Below are 9,113 nucleotides of genomic sequence, written 5' to 3'. Positions count from 1 at the left end.
TAGTTGCAGTCGCAGTGTTTTTAAAACCGAGCAGGGTTTATTAGTCAGCCCTGGCAGTCCGTAGCTTAGCACAGAAAAATAAAAGTTCAAGCATAGTCCATTCTGGCCAATCCAGCACTATTCAGCAGCCAAGCTGTCATGACTCCATTTCACGCTCTGTCTCTTTCTGACCCCTCCCAGTCAGTCCCAGGGGAGAGCAGTCAAATTCCACACTGGTCATGTCTCAGTCCTTTGCTCTGGAGCTGGGGTCTCTGCTCAGCTTCCCTTCTGAGAGGTCGGGGGAACATCCGTCCTCTTCATCCTTAGAATCCTAAAATCATAGACTCTCAGGGTTGGAAGAGACCTCAGGAGGTATCTAGCCCAACCCCCTAGGGTCCTAGCACCCTAGGTGTCAATGTTTTGGTCATTTGGGCTTTTCCGGTGTCTCTTTGGGCTTCCTTGTTGATACGGGGTCATTTTCAGCACGTTCTAGCCAATTCCTTAATGACCTTTTTCACTGTGCCCAGAGAGCAAGGCGATACCCATGCCCCATGTCTTGCACTGCCGCAAGACAATGCAGAGGGAAACTGAGGCATGCATAGAATTTATAAATATATTAGAGAAAATTCCCCAGAATGCGTGAGGGGAGTTAGGAGAGGTGGTTGCAGTGTTTCCAGGTTGACCTGGAAACAACAGGGATTTCAGACAACTGCAAAAAAAAAAAATGAAAGCAAACTCCAATCTTAGGCATATAGGCGGGGGAGAATGATCTGATAATGCAAAGACTACACCTTTTGTTGGGTCTCTTAATATACATTTATCAAGCACGGCTCTGCAACTGATCAGTGCATGCTATTGAAAATGCACCAACGCATGGTGAATTTCCCGGTAGATGGCTACTGAAGTAGAGTGCAGAGTAACCACAGTATGTGCAATGGAACCACTGAGACCACATGAGATGCCTGGTCACCATCCCTGGGGCAGACCTGTTTGAATTAAACAGGAAAGATTAATTTGTACTGCGGGGCTGCTGCTCAATTTTAAGAAAAAACTGAGCACTAACCCAGCCTATTGAGTAACAACATAATAATGCTTCATAAATCACATGTTACTGATCATGGGAATGCAGATGAACTGCTAACAGCTAACAGCTGTGACTTGTTTGGGTCAAGCCCACCCTATGCAGAGTCAAAGGTGTTAGCAGAAAAGTCAGCCCAGTCAAGTACCAAAGAGCAAGAAACTTGATTTACAAAAATAAAAGCTGATTCAAAAGCTACATTAGATAACTATAGTGCCCCTCACAAAGCATTAGTAACGTCTCCAGTTCAGGGACAGAGGGGGAAACCATGGAGCCAGCCTCTAACAGTCATGTTAGATTAACTGTTAACTGTCCTTAAAGCCAGGGCCGCTGGGGCGGGGGGGCACGTGGGGCAATTTGCCCCAGGCCTCGCAGGGGCCCCCACAAGAGTTTTTCGGGGCCCTTGGAGCGGGGTTCTTCACTTGCTCTGGGGGCCCCGGATCTTCTTCCGCTCCGGGTCTTCGGTGGGGGAGGGTCCTTCCTCCCCAGGGTCGAAGGACCCCCTGCCGCTGAATTACTGCCGAAGCGGGGGCCCCCCGCCGCCCAAGACCCCAGGCCCCCTGAATCCTCTGGGCGGCCCGGCTTAAAGCAGCTTCTGTATCAGATGGCTAGCGTAATGCCGATTTTTAAAAAAGGCTCCAGAGACAATCCCAGCAATTACAGGCCAGTGAGCCTGACTTCATTTCCAGGCAAACTGATTGAAAGTATAGTGAAAAAAAACCAGAATTATCATGTGCATTGGCCAAACCGGACAGTCTCGACGCAAAAGAATAAATGGACACAAATCTGACATCAGGAATCGTAACATTCAAAAACCAGTGGGAGAACACTTCAGCCTCTCTGACCACTTGACAGACTTGAAGGTGGCAATTTTGCAACAAAAAAGCTTCAAAAACAGACTCCAAAGAGAGACTGCTAAACTCGAATTAATATTCAAATTAGATACAATTAACTGAGGTACAACCGCATCTGCTCTAACCCCGCAGACAGAGACCAACACCTACAAAATCTCCACCAAGCATTCTCAAAACTAAAGTACCCACACGAGGAAATAAGGAAACAGATCAACAGAGCCAGACGCCTCCTACTGCAAGACAAACCCAAGAAAGAAACCAACAGGACTCCACTGGCCATCACATACAGTCCCCAGCTCAAACCCCTCCAACGCATCATCAGGGATCTACAACCCATCCTGGACAATGATCCCTCACTTTCACAGGCCTTGGGTGGCAGGCCAGTCCTCGCCCACAGACAACCTGCCAACCTGAAGCATATTCTCACCAGTAACTGCACACCGCACCATAGTAACTCTAGCTCAGGAACCAATCCATGCAACAAACCTCAATGCCAACTCTGTCCACATATCTACACCAGCAACACCATCACAGGACCTAACCAGATCAGCCACACCATCACCGGTTCATTCACCTGCACGTCCACCAATGTAATATATGCCATCATATGCCAGCAATGCCCCTCTGCTATGTACATCGGCCAAACTGGACAGTCTCTAAGGAAAAGGATAAATGGACACAAATCAGATATTAGGAATGGCAATATACAAAAACCTGTAGGAGAACACTTCAACCTCCCTGGCCACACAATAGCAGATCTTAAGGTGGCCATCCTGCAGCAAAAAAACTTCAGGACCAGACTTCAAAGAGAAACTGCTGAGCTTCAGTTCATCTGCAAATTTAACACCATCAGCTCAGGATTAAACAAAGACTGTGAATGACTTGCCAACTACAGAACCAGTTTCTCCTCCCTTGGTTTTCACACCTCAACTGCTAGAACAGGGCCTCATCCTCCCTGATTGAACTAACCTCGTTATCTCTAGCTTGCTTCTTGCTTGCATATATAAACCTGCCCCTGGAAATTTCCACTACTTGCATCTGACGAAGTAGGTATTCACCCACGAAAGCTCATGCTACAAAATGTCTGTTAGTCTATAAGGTGCCACAGGATTCTCTAGTGCTTAGTGTCAGAAGGGCTGGTTTCTTCTAGGCCCTGAAATTCCACGGGGTTTGGGTGGAAAGAATTCTGTTCGCCCATGGTGAGATCTCATTGTGAGCCTGGGGGCGAGGCTCAGGTTTAATGGAGTTGCTTGTAGCTGCCCAGGATTTGTTGATTGGCTGGAACCATAAGCAGGGCCAGAGCCTACTTTTCATTATGTCTGTACAGTGCCTGGCACAACGGGGCTATGATCTCAGTTGGAACCTGTACTGGAATAGAAAGAATAAAAAAGTAATGCCATATGACTAGCCCCAGGGGACATCTTCCAAGGGAACATGGTCTAAACTCAAAATCTGCTATACAAAGGGACCTCAGAAAGTCCAGAGAGATCTGGACAGAGCACACACTAAAATGCACAACACTGGGGCACTGGAGAGCTGTAGTGAGCCACAGCTGGCTTGGGGGTGACCACGCTGGCTGCGAGCTGCATCTCCCTGGCCCAGCAGAGGGCACCCGTGGAAGGAATGCTGGGCACAGGGGACTGCCCAGGGATGCAGGAGAGAGGAGAGGGGAAGCACTCGCAGACTCATGCATAGGTAAATGCAGCAGCAGCGTGTTTTGACTGTGTATCCCTCCCCCGTCCTTTCTCTCGCCCGCCCCTCCCGTGCCTTGGTTTGGTGTGTCTAACTTTGGATGGCAAGGCCTTTGGGGCAGGGGAGGCTGGAATCCAAGAGACTTGGAGCCACAGGCAGGTGAGACCCCAGGAGGATCCTGAGGCAGAACCCACCATCACACCCCAGCATGATGACATCATCATAAGTTGATATGGGTGTGTGCTGATGATGTCATACCTGGGGGCTGGCAACATCCCCAAGGGAGATGCAGCACATTATCATAAAGAGCAGGGGGTCTCCATGACATCACTTCTGGTCAAGGAGCGATGGTGACACCACAGGCCCAGGGGTTCTGGCACTAGCCTGCGACTTGGGAGAACTGAATTCAAGTCTCTGCTCTGCCACAGACTGCTTGGGTGACTTTGCGCCAGCCCCTGGGTGCCTCAGCTCCCGTTTGTGAAATGGGGAAATAGCCTTGCCCTCCTGCCCGGGGTTGTGTCAGGCCCAGTGCTTTAGACACTAGGAGGGGCTCAGATCCGGTGGCAATGGGGGCCATGTAAGTGCCAGAGATAGACAGGCGACATGTCTGCCTCGTGGGCTGGGAAACACCAGGTGCACTGTGGGTTCCTGGAAACACGCTGATAATAGCTCAGTAGTTTGAGCATTGGCCTGCTAAACCCAGGGTTGTGCGTTCAATCCTTGAGGGGGGCATTTTGGGAACTGGAGTAAAAATCTGTCTGGGGATTGGTCCTGCTTTGAGTAGGGGGTTGGACTCAATGACCTCCTGAGGTCCCTTCCAACCCTGATATTCTATGCACCTGCCATGTTAGAATCAGAAACCTGGGGGGGGGGGAGGGTTGGGCACAGGAGGGACAGGGATGGAGGAGGCATGCGGAGGTCAGTCTGTGTGCACATGGCTAGAGTGCTAAGGAATCACTGGAGCAGCTCCAGGAATAGCTGGTTGACTAAAGAGCCAGTTTAGGTTAATAAGAAGGGAGGCCTCTCCTGTTCTGGCCCAGCACGCCATGCATGGAACAATAGAGAAAGGGGCAGAGGCCAGGTTTGGATGTGAATCCAAGGGCATGAATTTCTAACCAGTGTAGTCATTTGCAGTCACTCTCCTTAAAGGGTGTAGTACATCATGGTACTGTCTCTTTAAAATTAGCCATGCATAATCCCCAGGGGGGTCTCACACCTTGAGGGTCTCCCCTATGAGGTGGGCACATTCAAGGTCTGCATGCTCCGGGACTGCCAGGGCCTCTTGTCATGGGACTAGTGGAGTTCTGGTTTAGACTTTACAGCCCTGCTCTGACTCCAAAAGCAGATTGGCTGCAGCATCCTCCCAAAGATGACACTGCCAGCTGTCTGCCTGTGTCAGAGTCTTGCCCACATGCTCAGGGTTTAACTGATCGCCATATATGGGGTCGGGAAGGAATTTTCCTCCAGGGCAGATTGACAGAGGCCCTGGAGGTTTTTCGCCTTCCTCTGCAGCATGGGGCACAGGTCACTTGCTGGAGGATTCTCTGCAGCTTGAGGTCTTCATACCGCAATTTGGGGACTTCAATAACTCAGACGTAGGTTAGGGGTTTGTTATAGAAGTGGATGGGTGAGATTCTGTGGCCTGCGTTGTGCAGGAGGTCAGACTAGATGATCATAATGGTCTCTTCTGACCTTAAAGTCTATGAGTCTATGAGTCTATGAGAAAGCAAGATGGGGGGCATGCCAATGCAAATGTAGGCAGGGTATGAACGAGCTCTCCCCTGGCAGCTATCTGGGAGGGGGAGAGACTTCAGGAGCAAACTGTATTTACATGAACACACCTACTCTGCCTAGAAATCTAGCAGATTCATAGACTCTAGGACTGGAAGGGACCTCGAGAGGTCATCGAGTCCAGTCCCCTGCCCTCATGGCAGGACCAAATACTGTCTAGACCATCCCGGATAGACATTTATCTAACCTGCTCTTAAATATCTCCAGAGATGGAGATTCCACAACCTCCCTAGGCAATTTATTCCAGTGTTTAACCACCCTGACAGTTGGGAACTTTTTCCTAATGCCCAACCTAAACCTCCCTTGCTGCAGTTTAAGCCCATTGCTTCTTGTTCTATCCATAGAGGGGAAGGTGAACAAGTTTTCTCCCTCCTCCTGATGACACCCTTTTAGATACCTGAAAACTGCTCTCATGTCCCCTCTCAGTCTTCTCTTTTCCAAACTAAACAAACCCAATTCTTTCAGCCTCCTTCATAGGACATGTTCTCAAGACCTTTAATCATTTTTGTTGCTCTTCTCTGGACCCTCTCCAATTTCTCCACATCTTTCTTGAAATGTAGTGCCCAGAACTGGACACAATACTCCAGCTGAGGCCTGACCAGCGCAGAGTAGAGCGGAAGAATGACTTCTCGTGTCTTGCTCACAACACACCTGTTAATGCATCCCAGAATCATGTTTGTTTTTTTTGCAACAGCATCACACTGTTGATTCATACTTAGCTGTTTCTCAAAGTAACCAACTTTGGTGGGTGTTGGGTTACAAATCACTTTAGTACTGAATGCAGGGGTAGTGAAATGCTGTTAGCAATGTTGTCTTTATTGTATGAATAAAGGGGAGCAGAATTGTGCTTAACCTGTCCCAAATGAGGGGGTTACCCTCAGCTGAAAGAACCTAATTAAGCGAGGGGCTTGAATGCCAGACCCCTGTGAAAGTAAGAGGGTTGGGACAGGTGTACTAATCAAGAGATATGGACTCTCCCTAACAGCCCTTGGTCTGGTTTAGCTTGTTCCTCCCTGCTATTCAAAGATAGAGCTAAATAGACCTCCCCAGCCTAGACCTCCCCCACTGTAACTTGAGACCACTGCTTCCTGTTCTGTCATCTGCCACCACTGAGACCAGCCAAGCTCCATCCTCTTTGGAACCCCCCTTCAGGTAGTTGAAGGCTGTTATCAAATCCCACCTCACTCTTCCCTTCTGCAGACTAAATAACCCCAGTTTCCTCAGCCTCTCCTCATAAGTCATGTGCTCCAGCCCCCTAATCATTTTACTTGCCCTCTGCCGGACTCTCTCCAATTTGTCCACATCCTTTCTGTAGTGGGGCCCCCAAAACTGGATGCAATACTCAAGGTGTGGCTTCACCAGTGTCAAATAGAGGGGAATAATCACGTCCCTCGATCTGCTGGCAATGCCCCTACTAATACAGCCCAATATGCCATTGGCAATGAGGGCACACTGCTGACTCATATCCAGCTTCTCATCCAATGTAATCCCCAGGTCCTTTTCTGCAGAACTGCTGCTGCTGCTGTAGTTCTGCAGAACTACACCAGCCTGTAGTGATGCATGGGATTCTTCCGTCCTAAGTGCAGGACTCTGCACTTGTCCTTGTTGAACCTCATCATATTTCTTTTGGCTCAATCTTCCAATTTATCTAGGTCACTCTGGACCCTATCCCAACCCTCCAGCATGTCTACCTCTCCCACCAGATTAGTGTCATCTGCAAATTTGCTGAGGGTGCAATCCATCCCATCATCCAGATCATTAATAAAGATGTTGAACAAAACTGGCCCTAGGACCAACCCTTGGGGCACTCCGCTTGATACCGGCTGCCAACTAGACATCGAACTGTTGATCACTACCCATTGAGCCTGACAATCTAGCCAGCTTTCTATCCACCTTATAGTGCATTCATCTAATCCATACTTTTTGAACTTGCTGGGAAGAATACTGTGAGAGACCATATCAAAAGCTTTGCTAAAGTCAAGGTATATCATGTCCACTGCTTTCCCCATATCCACAGATCCAGTTATCTCATCATAGAAGGCAATCAGGTTGGTCAGGCATGACTTGCCCTTGGTGAATCCATGTTGACTGCTCCTGATCACCTTCCTCTCCTCCAAGTGCTTCATAATGGATTCCTTGAGTACCTGCTCCATGATTTTGCCAGGGACTGAAGTGAGGCTGACCGGTCTGTAGTTCCCTGGGTTCTCTTTCTTCCCTTTTTTATATGTGGGCACTATATTTGCCTTTTTCCAATCATCCAGGACCTCCTCCAATCACCACGAATTTTCAAATTTTCTGCACTGAGCAGAGTATTGCAACAAATGACACACTGGATTTACGATGATGAGACAGCTGGCATCATTTTTGTCTTTATCTGGAATTTCAGTGTTTAGAAAATGGACCATGACTAATTCTAGTTATTTGGCTGATGGATTTTTAAGCAATTGTTTTCAATGGCCAATGGCTCTGCAATCACATTGGCACCCTTGGATGCATTAGATATGGACCTAAGATATGGACCCGAGCAGCGGCACGGGAGCCGGCGAACAGGGCTGCTAACAGGGGAGTTTGAGTGGGAGTTAGTTTACAGGGGGAGGTGGAAGGGGGCGGCACCGTGTTCCCTGTGTTCCCCAGGTAGGAACGCCAAGCGAGGCCGAGACAGCAGCAGCCATGAGCCAAGCAGCAGAGGATACACCGAGGATGAGAGCATGCAGCAGCTGCGGTATGTACATGGTCCTAGCGGGGGACCCAGAACAGTACTATGTATGCATGAAGTGCCGCCTAATAGAGCTGCTGGAGGAAAAGATCCAGGGTCTAGAGCTGCAGGTAGAAACCCTGGTAGAGCATAGAAGGGGGTTCGAGCAGCTGATGGAGCGATGGCAAGCAGTGACTGAAGGGGAATGCCCAGGAGTACAGGGGGAAGCAGGGGCTAAGGCCAGTGAGGGGGGACTGCCAGATGAGGAATATGGGCAGTGGAAGCATGTGACCGTGAGAAGCAGGAAGGGGAAAAGGAGAGCCAGTGAGGGAGAAATAGAGCTAAGGAACAGGTTTGAAGGTTTGGAGAATGAGGAAGGGGTACAGCAGGTGGTAGCTGACGGTGGGAGGGCAAGGAAAAAGGTGAGGAGCCAGGCCAGTCCGATAGAAAGAGGGGAGGAGTCGATGGAGGTAGCACCAAGTTTGGGCCCAGGGAGGATACAGGATGGCTTAAGGGGAACCACAAGGGAGGATAGGAATGGAAGGAGCTTGCAACCAGGGGGAACGGGGGATAGGTTAGAGGACCACACTGTCCCCAGGCAAAGGCAGGTCTATCTGATTGGAGATTCCATACTGAGAAGGTTGGACAGGCGTGTGACCAGGGCCGATCCAGAGAACAGAAGGGTGTGCTGTCTACCGGGTGCTAAAATACGGGATGTGGACCTGAGGTTGAAAAGGATCCTAAGAGGAGCAGGTAAGAACCCGTTGATCATCCTTCATGTAGGAACGAATGACACGGCTAGATTCTCGCTAGAGAGGATCAAGGGAGACTATGCCAGGTTGGGTAAGACGCTCAAGGAAATTGAGGCTCAGGTGATCTTCAGTGGGATCCTACCTGTCCCTAGGGAAGGGCGCCAAAGGGGTGACAAGATCGTGACGATAAATAGTTGGCTGAGGGAGTGGTGTTACAAGGAGGGCTTTGGGATGTATGGGCACTGGGAGGCTTTCGGGGACAGAGAACTGTT

The sequence above is a fragment of the Mauremys reevesii genome, linkage group 11, assembly GCF_016161935.1.
Source record: "Mauremys reevesii isolate NIE-2019 linkage group 11, ASM1616193v1, whole genome shotgun sequence".
Classification (NCBI taxonomy): domain Eukaryota; kingdom Metazoa; phylum Chordata; order Testudines; family Geoemydidae; genus Mauremys; species Mauremys reevesii.
The sequence above is the reverse complement of the archived record's forward strand: the minus strand, read 5'-3'. Positions refer to the sequence as shown.